Raw genomic sequence first — 22,148 nt, 5'->3', positions numbered from 1 at the left:
TGGCAATAAGAGCAGGTGTTATATAGTACAGTGTTGGAAGAAATATCCATCTGGTTCAGTTCCAATCCAGGAGAAAGGAACTGGAGACAAACTGGAGGCCAGAGGCTCATTGGTCCATTTATAGATGAACAGAACCACATGTGTGTAGTTCTGTTGCAGCTAGCCACTGGACTTGAGAGTGGGGGGCATTTATACCTTATCCTGGGCTTTGTACTTGAACTTCCCATTTTACAGCATGATAATGCTTTGCTGTTTGGAAGTACAAACAACAGCAAACTCTTGGTGTCTGGCAACATTATTTTAGGATTGATAGCAGGGCTACATGTGGTTTTAGAAGTAAAAGGTTTGCTGTTCTCAGTATTGCTAGATTAGGCCATCTATCAAAATGGAATATGGCTCATGAGTACACTCCTGATATCCAACCAAATGATGCTGTTGAGATCTAGCCTTGTTGAGATCTAGATGAGCAGGAAGAAGTTTAAACTCAACTTTGACAAGAATGAGTGCCTTTGTATTCCTGGTTCTTCCAGCACTAGGGGTTTTTGTACCTTTAGTTCAGAACAGGGTCTCCCTACTTACTTCCCTAGCAGAACTAGTGTGCAATTTGGTGATCTTTCTGGACTCAAGAAAGCTGGGATCATCTGGTTTGCCAAATGAATTTTCCATGGATCAAGAGTGCATTTCTCAGTCACTTATGACTTGATTATCTCTTATTTGCACGATTGTAATACACTATACTGTACATGGGGCAGTTCTTGAAGACCACTTGAAAGCTACAATTGGTCCAGAATGCAGACTGAACAGTTATGAAAGCACATTAGTATGCTGCTATAGATGTTTCCTGCATCAGCGGCACTGGTTACTGGTAAGTTTTTGCAATATCACCTTTAGGCCTTTCATAGCACAAAGTCTACATTTCTAAGGGATCACCTGTCTCTTGTTGTCTCTGCCTGTCTAGTAAGTCTTGACACATTTCAAGTCCTATCTGAAAGAAATATTATCTGATGGGACTCAGAAGGTGAATCTTCTCTGTTACAGTCCTTGCTTGCCCTTTGCAATGATATTCCCATCCTACCCCTAGGTTCAAGTTGCCTCAAAGCTGCTGTCATTTAAATGTGTCCTGAAGATGACTTCTTTTTCCCAGCCACAGATTATGTGGGATATATGCTCGTGACTGGATTTGTGCTAATGTGCTGGATATTGCCCTCTATTGTTATCTTTTAATGCATTTGTTTTTGACCTGGCACTGCCCAGAATCATTGTGAGAGAATTAACACTGTCGCATTGACCAACGTCTTATAGGATAATGAATTGTGAGATGACATAAATGGGGGGCGGGGAGGAATCACGCTAATCCATTGGAAAAAGGAGGTGATGGAATTAGATCAAATATTTGCATATAGATGTAGGAAGATGTTTTTGGGAGAGGAGTTTTAATTATTAAATAGAAAAAATAGCACACCTAATATACAGTAAATGCCCAATGATAAGCTTCAAAGTCTGAAAAAACTTGCTGTTCTCTACAGGCAATTATATATTAAACAATGGAAATCTCAAAGGATGTCCCTGACAAAGACAGTTATTTAATAGTCTATAAATGAGCTTGAAATAATATGAAGGAATACAAAGATTACTTAAAATAGAAATCAGCCTCGGAGTAAAATTCTTAAAACAGTAATTTTATCCCAAATGCTCAAAGAAATTATTCTAGTCCATTTGCCTACTTTTTCTTTAAAGTGCATTAAAGTAGGAGATAAATTAAAATTTGCTAAGTTTAGAAAGTTGTCCATAAATTTTAATGACAAGAGAAACAAAATAATAAGAAACAATCTAAACTCAAATCCTTAGAAGGATCAGAATTATTTTTAGCTCTCAGTCCCATTTACCCTATTGTGGAGAATAACCAGAGACAGTTCCAAATCTTGCATTAGCAAAATGAAATGAAAGATTCTGGATTATTTAAATATTTATCATCCTCTGCATAGAGCTGTGATTCACATACTGAGATACCTTTAACATTTTCAGAATTTCTAATGGTACAAACAAAAAGTTTTAACTCACAATTAAAAAGAAAAGAAGACAGCATGCTCGACATATTATGTGATATAAATTTAAGGAGAAAACACTTGATTTGTCATTTACCCTGGATCTATGGGTTAAACAGAACATATATACAAAAATTTAAAACTTTAAGAAAAGACATAATGATGCCAATCCATTTCAGAAATCTTCAAGAGATCTTATTCAGTGATTAAATTTTTATGTGATGATGTTCACAAACACTAGCTATAATACAATAAAAATACAGCAAGTTATCCAGAATATAAAATTAAACTAAGATAAAACAGCAGTGACAAACATGGTTACATTTTATTTTATACTCCAAAGATTCTTCAAAGCAACTGAGTTTTAAAAGCTTACAGAAAGCCATTGATGTAGGGAGCCAATCTGATTTCCAGTGGGAAGTTGCCCCTACTGAGAATTATATCAAAGATTTTCTCAGCAGCCAAAGAAATTGTTTTTCTGGGATATTTGTTTTACATAAAAGCTATTCCATCCACTACAAATCTAAAATAAAAAAAAATTAAATGAGTCTTGCAATTCTAGCTTAAACTGTACAACCCATGGTTTGAAATACAATCTGCAATCTACAGGCCAAGATTACTGTTAAAATTACCAATATGCACTGAGGGATTAGTCTTATAGTTGAAGTACACAGAATATTTGCCAGACTTGAAAATATAAATCTCACTGGAATTAAGGGTAAAGCTCTGTTTGAAAAACTTTCAGAATATGCCTACAATAAAATAAGAGTAAAGAAAATAATAAACATTTTATACCAGGAGTTTCTAGAAGGCTACAAATGATGTTCAATGCTGCAGTGATAGTACAATGGCTGGAGCCAAATTTTTCTCACCCATCTTTCAATCTTCTTTTTCTTCCTAGCATATTCCCACAGGTGCAGGGTCCACTTTTCAGATCATTGAACACCACTTTGCACAGTCAGCTGCATCTCCAGGGCGCAGGCCCACAGCTTGCACATCTTTGTTGATGGTGTCTTGCCATCTCTGTTTTAGATGCCTGTGAGGTTGCCAGCCATTGACTTCTAGTTGGAAGGCATTCTTGGGCATGGTGGAAAGTTTGCTTTCTGGACATGTCCATACCAATGGAGTTGGCCTTCTCACATCTTCTCTATAATTGGTGCCCCACAAAAATATTGTCAAATGTTGTCATTTATGATGTGGTCAAGAAAGGAGACGTCCAACATCCAACATAGCATTCACATTTCCATGGCATGGAGATAGCTTTCAGTTCCTGTTGTTGCTGCCCAGCGTTCAGCGCCATACAGTGCAACAGTGTGGATGGTGTCTTCTAAATCTTAAATTTAAGACAGGTTGGCAATTGTCTGTCACATAACACACTAGTGAGTTCTCACCAATGCATCCAGGCTTCATTCACCTTTGCTCACACCTCACCACTGAGGTCGCCATTGCCTTGGAGATGGGATCCCAGATACTGAAAAATGTCCACCTTCTTTTCTTCATTGATTTGAAGCATTCCAGGGGTGGTAACAGTCTCTCAGTACTCAGTTTTCTTGATGTTGAGGTGGAGTCCGAAATGATTGAGGCGATCATTCCATGTTTGAACTTGCTGCTGTAGTTCGCCTCTGATGGTGGAAACAAGCATAACATCATCTGCATAGAGCATAGTCCAGGGTACGTTCTGCTGCAGGTCATGCATGATGGTATCCATGACCAATATAAACAGAAGTGGTGACAATGCAGAGTCTTGGTGCACCCCAACCATCACTGGGAATCTGTTGGAGAGGCCGGCTCAGCCATCTTTCAATCATTCTAAGAATCTTTTAGGAAGATCCACATGCTGATTAGCTGGAACGGAGGGGAGGCAAGCCACTACAATTCTCCTCCTTTCAACCCTGCACACCCCTTATAACTGCCTGAAAATGCAGTGCAGAAATTCTGCAATTTTGTCATTGAACCTCAGCACTGTGATAACCAGAATGCTGGGAAGAGGATCAAACCAGGTTGCTGGGATTGCCAAGCCTTGTTTTTATAACAATCAATTGGAAATCTATCAGGACTTTCTCCAATTGTATAGACCTGAAACAAATATTCAGTCACAATGTATGAATCACAGTGTAGTAGTAATTTAGTTCATAGCTTAATTAGGAAAAAAGAAAATGAATTGAAAAGCAGGCCAGCCAATTTTATTTATTCTGGTGGAGCTGAATGTCCTTGAATATGTACAGCATAGACAAATGAAAGAGCCCTCAAATGTAGACAGTGATTATTTTTAAAAATGCAATATAAATGTATTTTAAAGTCAATTATCCACAGCAGAAATGGAATCAACAACATTATAAATGGGCATAAAATTCATGGTCTCCCTAGACAAATTTTAGAATGTAAAAATGCATATATCTGTGCACAGCTGTAGAGAAAAACACTCAGGTTTGCAGCGTTCAATGTGTTAAATATAAAAGAAATATGCAAATGAAATGGAGATTTTTGTCATTTTTTCTGTATATAAATATCTAATGTGTATGTATGTATGTATGTATGTATGTATGTATGTATGTATGTATGTATAAGAGATGATTAGAATAGAAGAGATGAATAGAAGAGATGATTCCACCAGACTGTCAGGAAGCCTGCACTCACAAACAAAAAAATCTCCACACCACAAGCCAAGCAAACACCTGGGCACAAACAGATCCTCCCTGATACCTCCAGCTCAAACACACCCCAACCAGGCACCCAGATGAAACCTAGCTTCCTAATAAATGATAGTCGTCCATTTACTCGGAGCCAAGCTGCAATAAAAGCTTCCAATACAGGAACACAATGTTGCCAGCCAAACAAGACAAAAAAAAAAAAAAAAGGCACAAAACAGACAGAAGATATTAGAAACACCAATCAAGCAGAACACAGCAAACTCCAAGACCAATAAACACAGACCAAGACTCCCAACCAATCAGGATGAAGAAAAAACCATTCTGGCACAGCAGTAGGCTAGCCCCAAATTTAAAACTGAAACGGCTGTGAAAGTCTGACTCACAGACGAGCACAATACAGAAGCCTGATGATGGCAGATGAGATTCTGCCGAAACATTGCTACAACTTTAAAAGCACAACTATAATGACGTGGGAAAATACCCGAACAAAGCTAAATACCATATATATATATATATATATATATATATATATATATATATATATATATATATATATATATATATATATATATATATTGTATGTGTGTGTGTGTGTGTGTGTGTGTGTGTGTGTGTGTGTGTGTGTGTGTGTGTATGTATGTATGTATGTATGTATGTATGTATATGTATATGTATATGTATATGTATATGTGTGTGTGTGTGTATATATATATATACATGGTCTGAATTAAACACCCCTGCATAGCTTTATGAAATATCCCAGTTTATGGTCATGAAATCAGTTCATTTTTGCAAGCAAAAGATATTGAGGGGTTATTGAATATTGGCAATTTCTATAATGGATCCACTTGAAGTTATTTAGCACAGATGTTCCTGTAATTTGGAAAAAGGGAAAATCCACATGCTCAACCTCTCTCAAAAACTCACACTTCCATCTGTACAGCATGAAGGTCTGCAGTTACTACACTCGGTGGTGATATAAAACATCCAGGAATACTGGCTCAAGATCTAGGGAAAGTGATTTTTTTTCTTCCACCACCATCTGTTCTTTTCTATTTACCTGCATTTTGGTATTTCTGCATTCAAGGAGACAATGCGTTTTGTGAATGCTGGCAAATATGTGCAGTTAAAAAACTGTAACCATTTATTACACTCTTGTGAATTAAATGTAGTATATGTAGAGAGAAGGGCAGAAACTAATTTTAACAGAGATGTTTAAATTGTTTTTTGGAATTTCCCACTGCTGTGCAATGAAGTTTCACAGAATCATTTTATGCATGCTTTGCCTTCTACAAGGGTGCAACCAAGCAAGATTTTCTTCTAGACTGAAAAGGAAAAGTGTACTCGTGTAAGGATATGAAGAATCAACACAATACATGTCCATCTGAGACACAAAGGCTAAAGTTTTATGCTAACCTTTTCTCTTCTTCAGTATATCTTTTTTTAATTTCTTATTATTATTAAAACATTCTTTCACTTTCTTTTCTTTTCTTTTTATTATGCATTTATTAGATATAACCCATCTTCACTTTTTCTCCCAAAATATTTTTAGATAATGGTTGTACAACTACATTCATTTGAACTCCTTCCAAGGGGTAATATTTGGCTTCTTCACAGTCTTGTCTTCATTTCATTTTCCTGACTTTAGCACAAGGGTGAGGCATGATAACCTGGTGCTTCACTTGTGCTCAAAAGGATAAATATGTGTAGGCAGGTTGAAGTTTATTGAAATTTATGATATCACAACAGCTAGGCCATATGACATTCACACTCTTGCAGAATCAAATGAAGTATCAAGGGGACTGTATTATTACCCATTCATCTACACAGATTTAAAAGGGATCTACAGCAGGTGATCAGGAATTCTAATTAAAGAGATTGCCAAACTATATCAGCAACTAAACATATCTATGGAAATGTTTTCAGTCCTCCATACTGACAATGTGAATATGAGGGTTTTTTTTAAGTCACAGTTGGGTTAGGACATTGAGGAAAAAATTACATAAATGTCCACTGACCACAACATAATTAGCTGTATATGCATAGGTGCAACTATTTCAATGGTCAATTTGTAACAGCAAATAAGATAAAGAGAAATGAGTAAAAAGTAAAGGAGTCCCTGTGAATTTAATACTCTGCTAGTCATAGCCAATTTTAGTGGTCAGTGCTCGTGTTTTGTTCAATGCTATTGAGCTAGCAATGTCCAAAGATGTTTCCATGGTCATGTGGCCAGCATGATGTCATGAAGCACTTCCCATTGAAATGATATCTAATCATCTGCTTTCACTTGCATGCTTTTTGCATGCTAGGTTGGCAGGAACTGCAGTAAGAATAGGAAATTATCCCATTGTAAGGTATTGATGTCTCAAACCTGGCCTGTCAACTTTCCAGCTAATAAGCCCAGCATCTTAACTGTCCCAAAATGGGTAGGTCTAGTTAAATTTGTTTTAAATCATTCTATTTTAGACTGTCCTGTATGAAAGCTGCATGTTACCTGCATGCTTTCATTTTGCAAACATTTTATAACTTCAGTTCTAGCTCTTATAAATTGTCTGTTTCAGCTGTATTAAGATAACTTTACTAATGATCAGTCCACTTCTCCCCACTCCAGCCCTTTACTTACATATAACATTTGTTTCCCTGCTCCGAATCATCAATCAATCAATCAATCAATTTGATAAATCAATCAATTTGATTAAATTTCTATTTCTCTTTAAATGCAAAACTGTTTTGTGAATGCTTCTTCTGAAATCTTAGAATCAGGGCTGAACATCTAATTGTAACTAACTTCTAAAATAATCAAGGAAGTCATAAACAAAAAGGCTTATATTTCATTTCAATAATTAATTGAATTAATTGCCTCTAGATCTTGTCATAAGAATACTCTTTCCTGTTTCTCATACTTGAAAACAGTTGGGAAAAGGTTTTAATGTCATAGAATATGACATTCTACAAAGTCTCCTACTGTAATGTTTGGTAGATTCCCTGGTTGTTCTTACAAGAAATTGTTGATTTGGAGCTCTTTGTTCAGTTACAGCAGCATTGACTTTGTTTGGAAAAAATCAACATTGTCACATTCAATATCTGATTAATATGTAATTAAAATAACCTCTTTTTTTGGACAAAGCAGTGGTGAGAGCAGAAGAATGTAAAAAACTTTAGATGCTGTAGTCTCCAGGAGATTCCTAACACTAATAAAACATGAAAAAGAATTAAATTGATAGCATGTCAACCAATGTTTCAAGTTAACCTAAGACTGATTTTAAAGAATCCAAAATCTGCAATCATCAGAATTCCACTCAGGCATTGTCACTGACTAAATGGTCAAAGAATAAGAAATCAGGTGAATCACAGCTATGTGTTTTGCCAGAATAAATTCATGCTGAATTCTTGTGTAGGAATATCTGACCTAGAAACTTCAATCAAAAGAGAGAAGGAAAATGGACACAAGGACACCAACCTTGACATGCCATTTAGAATAGGGAGTTTGGCTTTAAGAGCCATGAACACAAACAAAGTCTTTGCTATCCAGGAAAGAATAAAAGCTTCCAGAGATTTCCCAGAGTTCAGAAGAAGAAAAAGATAGGAGGAGAAAATATTGTTTGCAGAAAAATAAAAGCAAATGATTTTCTTACAGTGAAAATTGTTTTGAAAACTATGAATTAGGAATTACATGCTTTAAGTCAAAAGAAAACAACAACAACATGTCTTGTCCTTCTCTTTCTCCTTCCGGTCCACTTCTCAGGACAGCACACATGAAAGATCCTGATTCTGTAACATTATTGTGCTAATTTACATGGAATGGGAATAAAGAATAAGTTGAACACTTTTTTTTAAAAAAAATAAAGTTCTCCCCAGGGATTCCAGTTGAGATTTCAAAAGAGGAAAGGCAAAGAGATTTGTCTGTTTGATCGGGAAGGTAGATGTGATGTCGTATTTCATCATTGCAGTATTAAAGTGGAAAAAGGCTTTTAAGTGTTTTTGTTATAGTTATTGATTTTATGTCATCATAGATGTATATTAGAGCTCCTAAGTTAGGCTGTGGAGACCCAGGGAAAAAAGAAAGAAAAAATAAACAACAAATGTTCCCTCCGTTTATCGTTTTCCTGCTACTGGCCATCAGCTCTGATATCACTACTTCTAAAAAATAACTTGTCATGTCAGATCTCGGGGATAGAGTTTGCCTTCCATCTCCCACTGCCTGTCAATGAGTTAGTATCATATATTCATCATTTTATTTATTTAGTTTTCCAAATATAAGTGTTGCTAATCTATGCAAAATACATTCACTTTATTTATAGCTCCAAAGATCTCCAGTAATGAAATCTGAACAGTTGTATGAATAAATGATATGCAATCTTATATTTTAGCAATGTATCTTTGAGATCTCAATCCTACCTTAGACATACAGAGTTGAAAATAAAATAATCTCAGAGGGTTTAGATTTTACATTAATCATACAAATTTATACTGTGGCCATTTGAAAGTTCTAGGAGTCATAAGTCACTTTAAAAGAGCCTGGTAATATGCAAAATCTGATAATTTTCCATTTAAGTAGTGTTGCTTTGTTATCCAGGAAGTATATTTTCTGATTTAGCTTTATTTTTGTTCACTTTTCAAAAACAGTGGACTTTTTCAGCAGTACTATGAGATGATTGCAAAATATGGTGTCTTTCTATGACACGTGTTATATAACTGGCATAATAGCATCATGTTGTAAATTAAATGTTTATGAACAATTGATACTGACCTACCGCAAAAGTAAGTCCTAGCTTTATTTTTACACATGCACCTACCCCCACCAAATAAGTCCTAATTTCGTCCCTGCCCACTCCATGGTACAAGGGTAAAAATTAAGCTAGGGTGGGAATGGGGGAGTGGAGCTGCCCTACTACTCACCTTTGGACAGTTGCAGCCAGGCCTCACACACCCCGACACCTGCCTTACTGGCCCATTTCTTCTGCAGCCAACAAGGCCGGCAAGGCTTTCCTGAAGTCCTCTGCAGACACGCGCAAATGAGATGAGTCAGTGGATGACATCCCCCCTGAAAATAAGACCTATGCCTTTTTTGGTGGCAAAATATATATATATAAGACATGGTCTTATTTTTGAGAAAACAAAAAGGCAAGGTTGCTTGCCTTTTTGTTTCACAAATCTTATGCATGTAATATGCATATCCTTGGATAGCATAGCTAAAGGTAATGCAACAAATGTCTCCATCCAGAACAACAATAACAAAAAGGAAATCCTTATGATTTGCACTTAAATATGAGCCAGCAGTGTGCTGCAGCTGCCAAAAAAGTCAATGCAGTCATAGGCTGCATTAACAGAGTGATAGCAATAAGATCACAAGAAGTGATAGTTCTGCTTCATAGGGCATTAGTGAGGTCACCCTTGGAATATTGTATCCAATTTTTGTCACCATGATATAAAAAGAAGCTGCAATCATAGAAAGCGTTCAGAGAAGATGAAGTAAGGTGATAAGGAACCTGCAGAATAAATCTTAAAAGGAACTGTTATGGAAACTAGGGATTAGAGGTAATATGTTAGTTGTCATCTGCTATATGAGGGACTGCCACAAAGAGGTGAGGGTTGATTTATTCTCCAAAGCTTCTGAGGATAAGAAGCAATGGACAGAAACTTGCTAAAGAGAGATTCAATCTGGAACTGAGGAGAAACTTTCCTGACAGTGAGAGCAATTAACCAATGGAACACTTTGCTTTCTGGAATTGTGGGTTCTCCAACTGTGGAAGTTAGCAATAAATGCTTGTGCAACCATTTGTCTGGAATCATATAAGGTTTTTTTGCCAGGGGCAGCAGGTTAGACTAAAAGATCTTCAACCCCTGAGTCTATGAAATGTTTTCTGTTCAAAATGTAATTTTTGGCCTGCCTCCATAGATGAATTAGAAATATTTGGGAAGAAATTATATGAATGATAAATTGGGGAGCTAATCAATTAAGGAAAGAAGATAACTGAAAACAAAGCTATTGTCAAAGACCTAATTCAAAGTATTGTTTATTTAATGACTATTACTCATAACAGTGAATAATGAACACCGTTTATTACAAGTGGAATTTCCATAAAATATGTAAGTAGGAAAATTGCAAAATAATGAAACAAATGAAGATAATTACAATGCAAATACTTTACAGATTATCAGTATTATGTGAACTTTAGAAAATCATTTATCATATTTACCTGTAATGAAGACTAGTGTTTTGAGACTATGGTAAAGAAAGTAATGGTTTTCTGTGTGTAGTCTTTCTTGTGAGGGAGGAGTAGGATTGAGCACAGCACAGGATCTTAAATTCAGGATTATCCTCTTTTGGATAAATACTCAATTATTCTGAGGCTGACTTATGTTTAACCTGCTTTTTACATGCTAAGATAATATTAGATAAAAATTTAATAAGACGTAATGAGAAAAAGAAATGTATGAGCCTACTTGCAAAATCTTCTCACTCCATTTTTATCTGATCCTGGGATTTGTATTCCTGCCAGATGAGAATATAACTTAATAATAATTTGTTTTACAGTTTCACAGATATCTCAGGAAAAGTCATTTATTTAAATCTTTTTGCTCCTGGGTACATATGGAAGCAAAACAATGCTTTCTCTTAATTAGTGTTTATGGAGCTTTGAAAACCATAGCAGTACTAATTTGGCCTATCACCATTTTGCACATGCTTAGAATGCATGTGGATGATCCCAAGAATATTTTCTAATAGAGGATGCCTTTTAGGTTAGTGAAAAATAAAAAAGATTATATAACATGGATACAAGAGAGCATGTGTGTGCAACAATCCCTCTCCAGCAGATTTTACATAATCAATGTGGTTGCAGAAAATCTAAAGGATGAAGAGAACAGCAAATATACCTCATTTGTTTATTCATTCCAGTATTTACAATGTTTTCTTAAAACAAATGCCTTCTAATAGAAAAGATATAGACAATATGTTATTTACAATTAAAATAATGATTGAAACAGTGGAAATATGGCTGACTGAAAATATGTAAAAGCAGACTGAAATGGAAAAGAACTTAAAGTCATTTGTAAGACCACAGACCTGGAATACTGCATCCAGTTTTGATCACCTCATTACAAAAAAGATGTTGAGGTTTTGAAAAAAGTACAAAGAAAAGCAATTAAGATGATTAAAGGCCTTGAGACTAAAACATATGAAGAATGGTTACAGGATTTGGGTTTGGGTAGTCTCGAGAAACAGGGACATGGCGGCTCAGTGGATAAGACACTGCACTTGTCAATCAGAAAGGTCGGCAGTTTGACGGTTCGAATCCCTAGCACCACATAATGGAATGAGCTCCTATTACTTGTCCCAGCTTCTGCCAACCTAGCAGTTTGAAAGCATGAAAAAATGCAACTGGGAAAATAGGGACCACTTTGATGGGAAGGTAACAGCGTTCCATGCAGCTTCAGCGTTTAGTCATGCTGGTCACATGACCACAGAGATGTCTTTGGACAGCACTGGCTCTTTGGCTTTGTCACAAAGATGACCCTAGAGCCAGAAACAACTAGCACATATGTGTGAGGGGAACCTTTACCTCTACCTTTTACTCTAGAGAAAAGAAGGACTAGGTGGGATATGATAGCAGTATTCTAGTGTTTGAGAGACTGCCACAAAGAGGAGGAGATCAATTTATTTTCCAAAGCACTAGAAGGCAGGATAAGAAACAATGGTTGGAAACTAATCAAGGAGGAAAGCAACCTGGAATTAAGCAGAAACTTCCTAACAGTGAGGAGAATTAACCAATCTTGCCTTTGGACATTGTGGACACTTCATCACTAGAGGTTTTTAAGAAGAGACTGGACAGAAAAACTTCCAGTTTGAAGGGCTTTGGCGACAGACAGAAATCCGTGATCATGCGCGGTTTCTGTCTGGGCTACCACTGGAGCACCCCGAGCCGGCTGGTTTCGGGGCTAAGCCACCCCGTAGAGGTGGTGAAGAGGGGGGAGACCGCCAGCAGGGTCGAGGAGAGCCACATCTCTCCTCCTCAGCTGGCCATTACTCCCTTTCCCGAAGGCGGTTGCAGCGGTGGTCAGAAATGGCCACCACAAAGAAGAATTTGACCAGAAAAGAATGTGAAGGAGGAAGATAAGAAGTGAAAGTTTTGGCTGACCAGGTTAAATTGTAAAAGCAACAACTAAGGTACCCTGGAATTTAAACTTACAAAAAATAACATTGCTCCCAAAGTCGGAAGCAGTGAAGGAAAGTGAAAAGGGAAAGGTTTGGCTTTTTTTCCCTTCTCTCTCCTTCCCTATACTTACAACTAAGAGACTTAAATAAGAAATCAGAAAAATCTGCTTTGACATCAATTGGCAATTAAGCTGAAAATAAAACAAAATGCCAAAGGGATAATAAAGATTTCTGGACATTAAAAACTTTCTTTTTCATAAGCAGTAAGGGAGAGAAAAGGAATAAGGGCAGGATCTGGAAGAGGGAGGAGACTGCCTGGAATTAAAAAGAATTTAAAGTAAAACTTCAACAAGACTTCTAAAAGATACATTTTAACTGAAACTTTGCAACTAAATAGTAACCCCAGGAAGAGAAAGTGGGAAAAAAAGAGCAAAAAAGAAATAGCTTGCGTGTATTTGGACTATTTGGTGATCTTTGGATTTTTGGTTATTATATTTGAATGACTAAAATCAATCGGGTGGTTGTTTAAAAATTTATACAATGGCACCACTTCTGGATGAATTGAAAATGGGACTTAAAAAGTACAAAGAAGATGCACAAGAAAGGAAGGGTTCTTTTGGCTTTGTTTTTCAATTCTTAGAAATGGAGATTTGGAACTATGAGAAACAACAAGAAAAGACTGCAAAACAAGAAGACTGGGACAAAGAAGAAGCCATCTTTAATGAACAAGTAATTCTATGTGGGGAAGAAAAAGGAAAGGGGGGAAAAGAAAAATAATTTGAAAAATAAGTATAATACTGGAAAGCAACAGAAAAGGGGAATACAGAAGAGAGAAATAGAGGTAGAGAGACAAGGGGGTAAAAAGGGGAGAGAGAAGAAGAGAGGGAAGAAGGAAAGGAAAAGAAGTTACAAAGGACTGGGGCAAGATATAGAGAAACAGAACCTATTTAGAGATAATGGGTGAAAATCTAACTGAAAAGGGGATTCTGTAAAGGTACATAAGATTGTATTGTTATATTAGTAATAGAAATAACTTTAGAAAATTGGAAACAACGTATGATTAAAATGAGGGATAAAATAGTTAGTGTAATTTAGTGAAATGTTTGTGAATAAAATAAGTGAAATAAAATAAATGAGAAAATTGAATTAGGAAGAAATGGGAACATTTTAATTAGTTAATGTTTTATAAAATATAAGTGAAGGAGGGGGGAATTAACTATGGAAAGCTTATAATTGTTCCCATAGAAGTATGATATTTAATTGAAAAGTAATGTTAAAGATGTTAAGACTTTAATGAATATTAATATTAATGATAGAATTGAATTGGAATGGAATGTTGTTTTAATTATATATATTTATATATTTTTTCTTTTTTTAAGAATACAGTGTGTATTTTAAGAATGTACCAAGCAGAATCCGAATGGAAGTTATGTATTATATTGAATGTTACAACTTTAGGGAAAAGATATAAAGGCATCATACTCCAATCAGTAACTACAGGAGAAATTTTGTTTAATGAGAAAAGATAATAGATAATTGAAACAGGACAGACAAAAAATATAAATACAATGATTTGAATTGAGATGAGATAATTAAAATAAAATTGAGAAAATTAAAAGAGGGGAGAAGCTATGTAGAAAATGTAAAATAGTAATAAGATATGGAATAGAATATAAAAATGAGCATGAACCTGAATTTGTGTCTGTACGAAGAAATGTAACCCAGGATTTATGCTACTTTCAAAAAAGATGTTTTATTTGTATTTTTTTTTCTTTTTGTGAAAACTCAAATAAAATTTACAAAAAAAAAAAAGAAGAAGAAGAAGAAGAAGAAGAGACTGGACAGTTGCTTGTCTGAAATGGTTTAGGATCCCTTGCTTGAGCAGGGACTGGACTAGAAGATTTCCAAAGTCCCTTCCAGCTGTACTCCGATTCCATTCTAATATACTACTTTCTATATCAAGAAAGGTATCATAAAGTGAACAAGATGCATATCTTCAGGGAAATGATAGAAACAAGTATAGAGCAGCCACCAAAAGGGACATCAGAGAAGGACTTTTATGGCCATGTTTAAAGTCCAAAATGTTAAAGGATGCTGACAGTGATCAAATGACTTTGTCCCATCCTCGACTTACCACCCCCACTGAGCCCAAACTTTCTGTTGCTAAGGAAAAATTTGTTAAGTGAATTTTGTTCCATTTTACAACCTTTCTTGCCACCATTGTTAGGTGAATCATTGCAGTTAAGTTAGTAACATGGTTATTCAGTGAATCTGGTTTCCCCATAGACTTTGCTTGTCATGAGTCACAACAGGTGATCACTTGACCCCGGGACACAGCAACGGTGATAAATATGAATCCGTTGCCAAGCATCCAACTTTTGATCATATGACCATGGGGATGTTGCAATGGTTGTAAGTGTGGAAAATAGTCATAAGTCACTCTTTTTTAGTGCCATTGTAACTTTGAGCAGTAACTGAATGACAAGTATAAGTCAAAGACTACCTGTATAGACTGCTTTAAATATCACAGTCAGATTTTAACTTGGGCCAGGAACAAATAGGCAGCCAATGCATCTAGTACTGTATATATGTTAAATGGGCTGACTAACTGCCACGACAAGCTTCTAGAAGACTATATTTTGTACCAGGTATTATTTCTGATTTAGCTTTGTAGGCAGCCTAGCATTAAAAATCCTAAATATAATTGAAGTATGTATGACTAGACAAGTCTGTATATTCTCTACATATAGATTAACAGCTGGCAATAGAGTATAAGCTGGCAAAATAATAACTGGCACAGATGGCTCATGAGCTTTTGTAAATAGCATCGAGACCTAGCCCATGCATTTGACCTTTCAAGAAAAGTATAGGCTATCTCAAGAAGGCTGGGATTTTTAATCCAAATTGGCATGGTTCTCATTTAATGGCTCTTTCCTCTTACTTAAGTTTTAGTTTGTTTATCCTAAGCAACAAGAAAGTGAAAGAAGGGAAGGAGAGAGGGAAGGAAAGGAAAGGAAGAAAGGAGTTAGAAGAGGGAGGGAGGAAATGAGGGAGAAGAGAAAAATGAAGGGGAGGGAAGGAGGGAAGGGAAGAAAGAAGTTAGGAGAGGGAGGGAGAGAGGTAATGAGGGAGGAGGAAGGAAGAAAGCAGGGGAATGAAGGGAGGGAGGGAAGAAGGAAGGGAGGGAGGAAAGGAGGGAAAAGGAAGAAAGAGAGGGAGGGAGGAAGAAAAGAAGGAAGGAAGGTCCACATGCTAATGTCTCTTTAAATCAAATATCCACAAACATCCTTCTACTGCTTCATGTAGGTATCTAAATGAACACAATATTGTAGATCAAATTGATGATCCTCAGTATCAACTGCTTTCTGCATCCTTCCAGAGAGATTGTAAGAAACTAGAATTTATGGTGGTTCCAAATCATAATACTTATCATCATTAAGCCCAGTCTGTGACTTCAATCAGAAGGAAACACAAGACCTACAGAAGTGATGTAAATAAACCTCTGCTCATTTAATAGATCAGACTGCATGAGTTGAACCTCTTAAAATATTAAAAGCCTTCATAAAGTTCTGCAATTTGATCACCATAAATATTCTGTTTTATTGAAAAACAATGCATTAAGTGACCAATGAAGAAAACTGAAATTGCTTAAAGGGGAAAAAAAAAAAAAAAACCAATCCTGGGTAATTTGAGGGATGGGAATCAACCCAGAAAATGTTTTTAAGGTCATAAATATTTCCTTTTCTCCTGAAAAGATTCATAACAATTCTGTGAGTTTGAAGTCCACACATCTTCATCCTGCCAAGGATGAAAAACACTAAATTAGATTCATCCAGCTCTTTTTTTTTCTTTTTTTTCTTTGCGGGAAATATAGTGCATTATGTGGAGAGATGTTGCTTGTAAATAGATGCAGTCACCAAACACGCTGGGTTTAAATATCCGCATCTCATGCGCCACAATTATAAAAGTAGTCATGTTATAACTATGTTGATTCTCTTTCTCTGCAAATATTGATGTGTATTTATCTGATGGCACTTAAAATCCATAGTACAATACTACAAACTTTAGATCAAAACAATTAGATAAGACTGCCCGATGACCAAATTGTACAGCCAAAAAGTGTGCATATGCTTATGAAAAAACAGGTGGAGGAGCTTATCTGTGGGATTTTGTGAATATTTGTAAGGAGTTATCTCTACCTGTTTAGAAAGATGATAAAAGAATTAAATACATAATTCATCCAAGACTACAAGCGGTAATAGAACTTCTTTATTCACCTGACCTTTAAACTATGTAGATAATTCACATTATAGAATAAAACCACTGTGCTTTTTAAAAACCACAGTGGGAAAAATGAATTGAGCATTGTAGGTGTGTATTCTCTACTTCTCTCTGTGTCTGTTACTCATCATAGGCAAGTAAAAGCAAGGTTAGTTCAAAATAGCTAAGTTCAAAGTGTTGCTGAAGAGATCAAGCCTCTATTCTGTTGCTGGTGGTCTATGAACAAAACTTGAAAAAGGTTAACAGGTTTAAACACCTTTCTAACTTACCAACCTTAGGTAGCAGGTAAGGGAGAATTGCTCTGCCTCATTCACATGAGCCACTTGTAAGTCTCAATATTTATATTTTATTGAAGATTTGAATTAACTAATACAAACTAATACAAACCAAAAACCAGAGAGAGAAAGGAAAGTAAAAAAGAAAAATTAATAAAGAATAAGAAAAGACAAAAGGAAAAGAGTGAAAAAAAGAATATATATATATATATATATATATATATATATATATATATATATATATATATATATATATATATATATATATATATATATATATATATATATATATATATATATATATATGTTTTCTGAGGTTCTCGGGATTTGTATGTGGATCTTTGGTTATTCGGGTTCTCTCCCGTAAGATTCAAAGTATAGGAACGCGTTTGGCGAGGTCCCACTCGCCATCTTCAGGCTGGTGCTTTCGCTTAGTGCCAGTGCAAGCAGTGTGTGACCGGAGCTGCCATCTCTATATACAAGTGGTGGGGATGGTGTGCTGGGCTGGTTGGCTGTGCTGCAGCCTCTTGATTGGTTGATGGAGTTGATGTTGGTATAATGGGCTGTGTAATGGCCTTTTGTTGTAGAGATATCCTGGATCTTGTGCTGTCATCTCCGGGTCGTTAGCCTCTTGTGTTTTAACGGCTTGGGTATGGGTTGTGTGATGGGCTTGTGAGTTCTTTTGTTGTGGTATCCTGGGTCTTGCGTTGTAATCTCCTGGTCGTTTGTGTTTTGATCTCTTTTCGATTAGCCTCCTGTGTAGTAACAGCTTGGGTAATGGGTTGTGTGATGACCTTGTGAGATTTATTGCTGTGGTATCCTTGGTCTTGTGCTGTGATATCCTGGGTCATTTGCTGTGTTGTGACTTCTTGAGTTCTTGAGGTGTAGTTTCTTGAGTTTTCTGATGTGATGTCCTGAGCGGGTGGCTGTGATGTAGCATTTTGGGTTTTTAATATGGCTTTGAGTTTGGGGTCTGGGTCTGTGTTCGTTTTGGCTTCGAGTTCGTGGTCGTGCCACATCTTCATGGTGGGGTCAGTTCGCTTCATGTATGGTTCAGAGGAGTTTGAAGTGGGTAGTGATGCAGCTGCAGTGCGGCTTCTGGTCTGTGGTCGTGTCTCATCTGTGTGGGTGTGAGTCTGATTTTTACGTGGAAGTGTGGTGGTGGCATCTTGTGGATGTACACTTCCACGTAAAAATCAGACTCACACCCACACAGATGAGACACGACCACAGACCAGAAGCCGCACTGCAGCTGCATCACTACCCACTTCAAACTCCTCTGAACCATACATGAAGCGAACTGACCCCACCATGAAGATGTGGCACGCACCACGAACTCAAGCCAAACGAACACAGACCCAGACCCCAAACTCAAAGCCATATTAAAAACCCAAAATGCTACATCACAGCCACCCGCTCAGGACATCACATCAGAAAACTCAAGAAACTACACCTCAAGAACTCAAGAAGTCACAACACAGCAAATGACCCAGGATATCACAGCACAAGACCAAGGATACCACAGCAATAAATCTCACAAGGTCATCACACAACCCATTACCCAAGCTGTTACTACACAGGAGGCTAATCGAAAAGAGATCAAAACACAAACGACCCAGGAGATTACAACGCAAGACCCAGGATACCACAACAAAAGAACTCACAAGCCCATCACACAACCCATTACCCAAGCCGTTAAAACACAAGAGGCTAACGACCCAGGAGATGACAGCACAAGATCCAGGATATCTCTACAACAAAAGGCCATTACACAGCCCATTATACCAACATCAACTCCATCAACCAATCAAGAGGCTGCAGCACAGCCAACCAGCCCAGCACACCATCCCCACCACTTGTATATAGAGAGATGGCAGCTCCGTCACACACTGCTTGCACTGGCACTAAGCCGAAAGCACCAGCCTGAAGATGGCGAGTGGGACCTCGCCAACGCTGCTCAGATACTTTGAATCTACGCGGAGAGAACCCGAATAACCAAAGATCCACATATATATATATATATATATATATATATATATATATATATATATATATATATATATATATATATATATAAATAAACAGGTTTATAGTCCCCTAGAAAGACACAAATAGATATCTCTTCTTCCCATAACACGTGTCTTATCTATGAACAAATCTATGATTAAATTTACTTAGTAAAAAGTTTATAATAATAAAAATTTATGTATGTGTTGACACACACACACATACACACAGAAAGACAGACCAACCAACAGACAGATGGACAGACAGACAGAGAATAGAGATAATGAATGCATTCTGGTGAATAAATGCAATGAAAATGCTATGAAGAAGCATGAGGTGCCTGTGATTTGGATGCGGTGTTGAGATCCCCCAAAATAGAGATAAAAAACCAAGGTATGAAGCTATGTATGGATATGGTGGAAACAAGAATAATTTTATATAGAGATATAGCAAATGTCAGTGTAATTTAGTCTTAATTGGATTTATCTCCAGGAACCTCAGCTACTGCCTTTCTTTTCTTTTTAAAGTTGGTTCCCTCCTCAATAATCCTCATGCTCTTCTTTTACTTTTTCAGAGGTTTGCACACATGGATGCCTTTCCACACTATTACCTTTGATATTAAAATAGACCTTTTTTCCCCTTTATTCTCCGTACAATACCATCCAATGCTACAATAATCAAACACAGGGGAACTGGTTGTTCTTTCATTCTTTTTATAGCCTGTGGAAACTTTGTATGAAGGAAGAACTGATACTTCAGCTTGCCATAAATATTTCTATCTTGAAACTTGAAAATGTGTTTTAAAAATAAAAGAGACAAAAAAGTTCCTATATAGTATTCTAACAGGGTGGGCCAGCAAGGAGAACTTCCATCCTACAGCCTATGCAGAAATCAAAACAATGCCACAGAATTGTCAAGAAGGTTAAGCACTGGATCTTTAACAATCTACTGAGATCAGGTATAGGGGCAAAGGTAGCGGTAGTGTTCTTGAGTTGTGTGGCCTTCACTGTAAATGGCTGCAATGTTCTAGAATGTAACATTCTATATTCTAAAATATAGGCTGTGATACTGCAGAAGTTAACACATGATGTTCTTTAAATACCACTAAAAGATCTGCTAAGCAAATGCATCCTGTCAGATTATCAACAACAGAACTGCCTAACAATGTTATTTGCTGAAACTGGACATAATTCCATTTTTATCTTTGATACAGAACAGGATAATGATGGGGAGGATGAAAAAAACCCGATGATCGAAGGTCACAACAAATTGCTCCATTGAAAACATTTTGTTGGCTAATGCACTCTCCAAGTCTCCATGGTTGCAGGCATTGGGTGTTTTTTTTTTTCCTTTTAAACAAATCGCTGGCTGTGAGAACACTCTAAACAACATGGAATAAAAAGCTGTTTTGGCCCAAGATCAGGACAAATCTTTTGCATACAATGTATTATATTCTGAGCTTGGACATTCCAAGTACAGTAGCTGTTTTAGGCTAATAATGTTTTGAGCTTAGATAGCTTTAAACATTCCCAGTTAATAAACTGTTATTTTTCCCTGAGTTTAATCTGTAATACTGCAATACCAAAGCAACAGCAGCCATACATTTTGAATTGCACTTTCAGCAGAAAAAAAATAAATTACAACATCCACCTGACAGCTTTTCATAGGCTCCATTTAAACTCTGTTTACATTGCCACCCTCAATTGGTACAAGTAAATTGCATTTCATTTTTGAAGTATATGGGTGAGGTGGAGAGAACTTCATGTCTCAGAGAGCCTAAAAAAATTGGTATTTGTCTCGAGTACACAAAAAAACCCTGTCTTGTATTTTTCTTGGCAATCTTAAGCAATCTTAAATTATTCCAAGAAAAATCTTGGATTTTTTTATTTTTTAACATTGTTCTATGTTAGTCTTGGGCCATAATCAAGTTTAAGTTTCAACTAAATTACATTACATGAGTACATATACATACAGATTTTTCTCACATTTAAGTGAAGTTATCCATTGTTTTATTTTAACTCACCTGAATTGTGGCTTTTCTAAACATTTTGACCAAAGGTCTCCTAGCCAAGGGTATCAAATGATGTGCTTTCATCCTTAAACCCAGTCCTGAGTATTAGAAAAAACAGTTCACTCAGCTCTCTGGTTTTAAAAAAAAAAGGCTGTGATAAACTTATTCAAAAGATTCCTGACTCATTGGCGACTGACCTTTGTTTGCTGTGATTGAAACTGATCTGAGTTTATTGCTCTTTTGCAGTGTTCTCATCTGGTCCAAAATGGATGGTTTTACCATTCTGTGATCAGTAGTTGTCCTAATGCAGGTCATGCGTGACAAGTGGCACCCAGACATTGAGTCTAATTTGCATCGTCCTGCTAGGAATTCCACTGTAGCAGCACAAAGCTTAATATCTGACTCACAGCTTGGTAGCTTTGACTGAAAACTTCAAGCACTACAGTATTATCTTGCTTTAACTTAACATAAAAGAAGCAGGCATTTCTTCAGGTGCAATGGAGTATAAATAAATAAAACCCTAGTAATCTTTCACTGAATATAAATCTCTAGAGATTTGCCAGGAATTAATGTTCAAATATATCAACATTGCCCGTTTATTATATTCAAAATGGTATTCCATCAATATTTGCCCAGCCATCTTCATCCTCAGAAGAGCTAAGATAGTCTCTACTGTTTCTAAGAAACTGAAAAGCAATGTAATTAATTCTTTCTGATTTC

The sequence above is a fragment of the Notechis scutatus genome, chromosome 3, assembly GCF_049901735.1.
Source record: "Notechis scutatus isolate UNSWTSFEM ecotype Mainland chromosome 3, rNotScu1.2, whole genome shotgun sequence".
Taxonomy (NCBI): domain Eukaryota; kingdom Metazoa; phylum Chordata; class Lepidosauria; order Squamata; family Elapidae; genus Notechis; species Notechis scutatus.
This window is presented reverse-complemented; position numbering follows the sequence as displayed.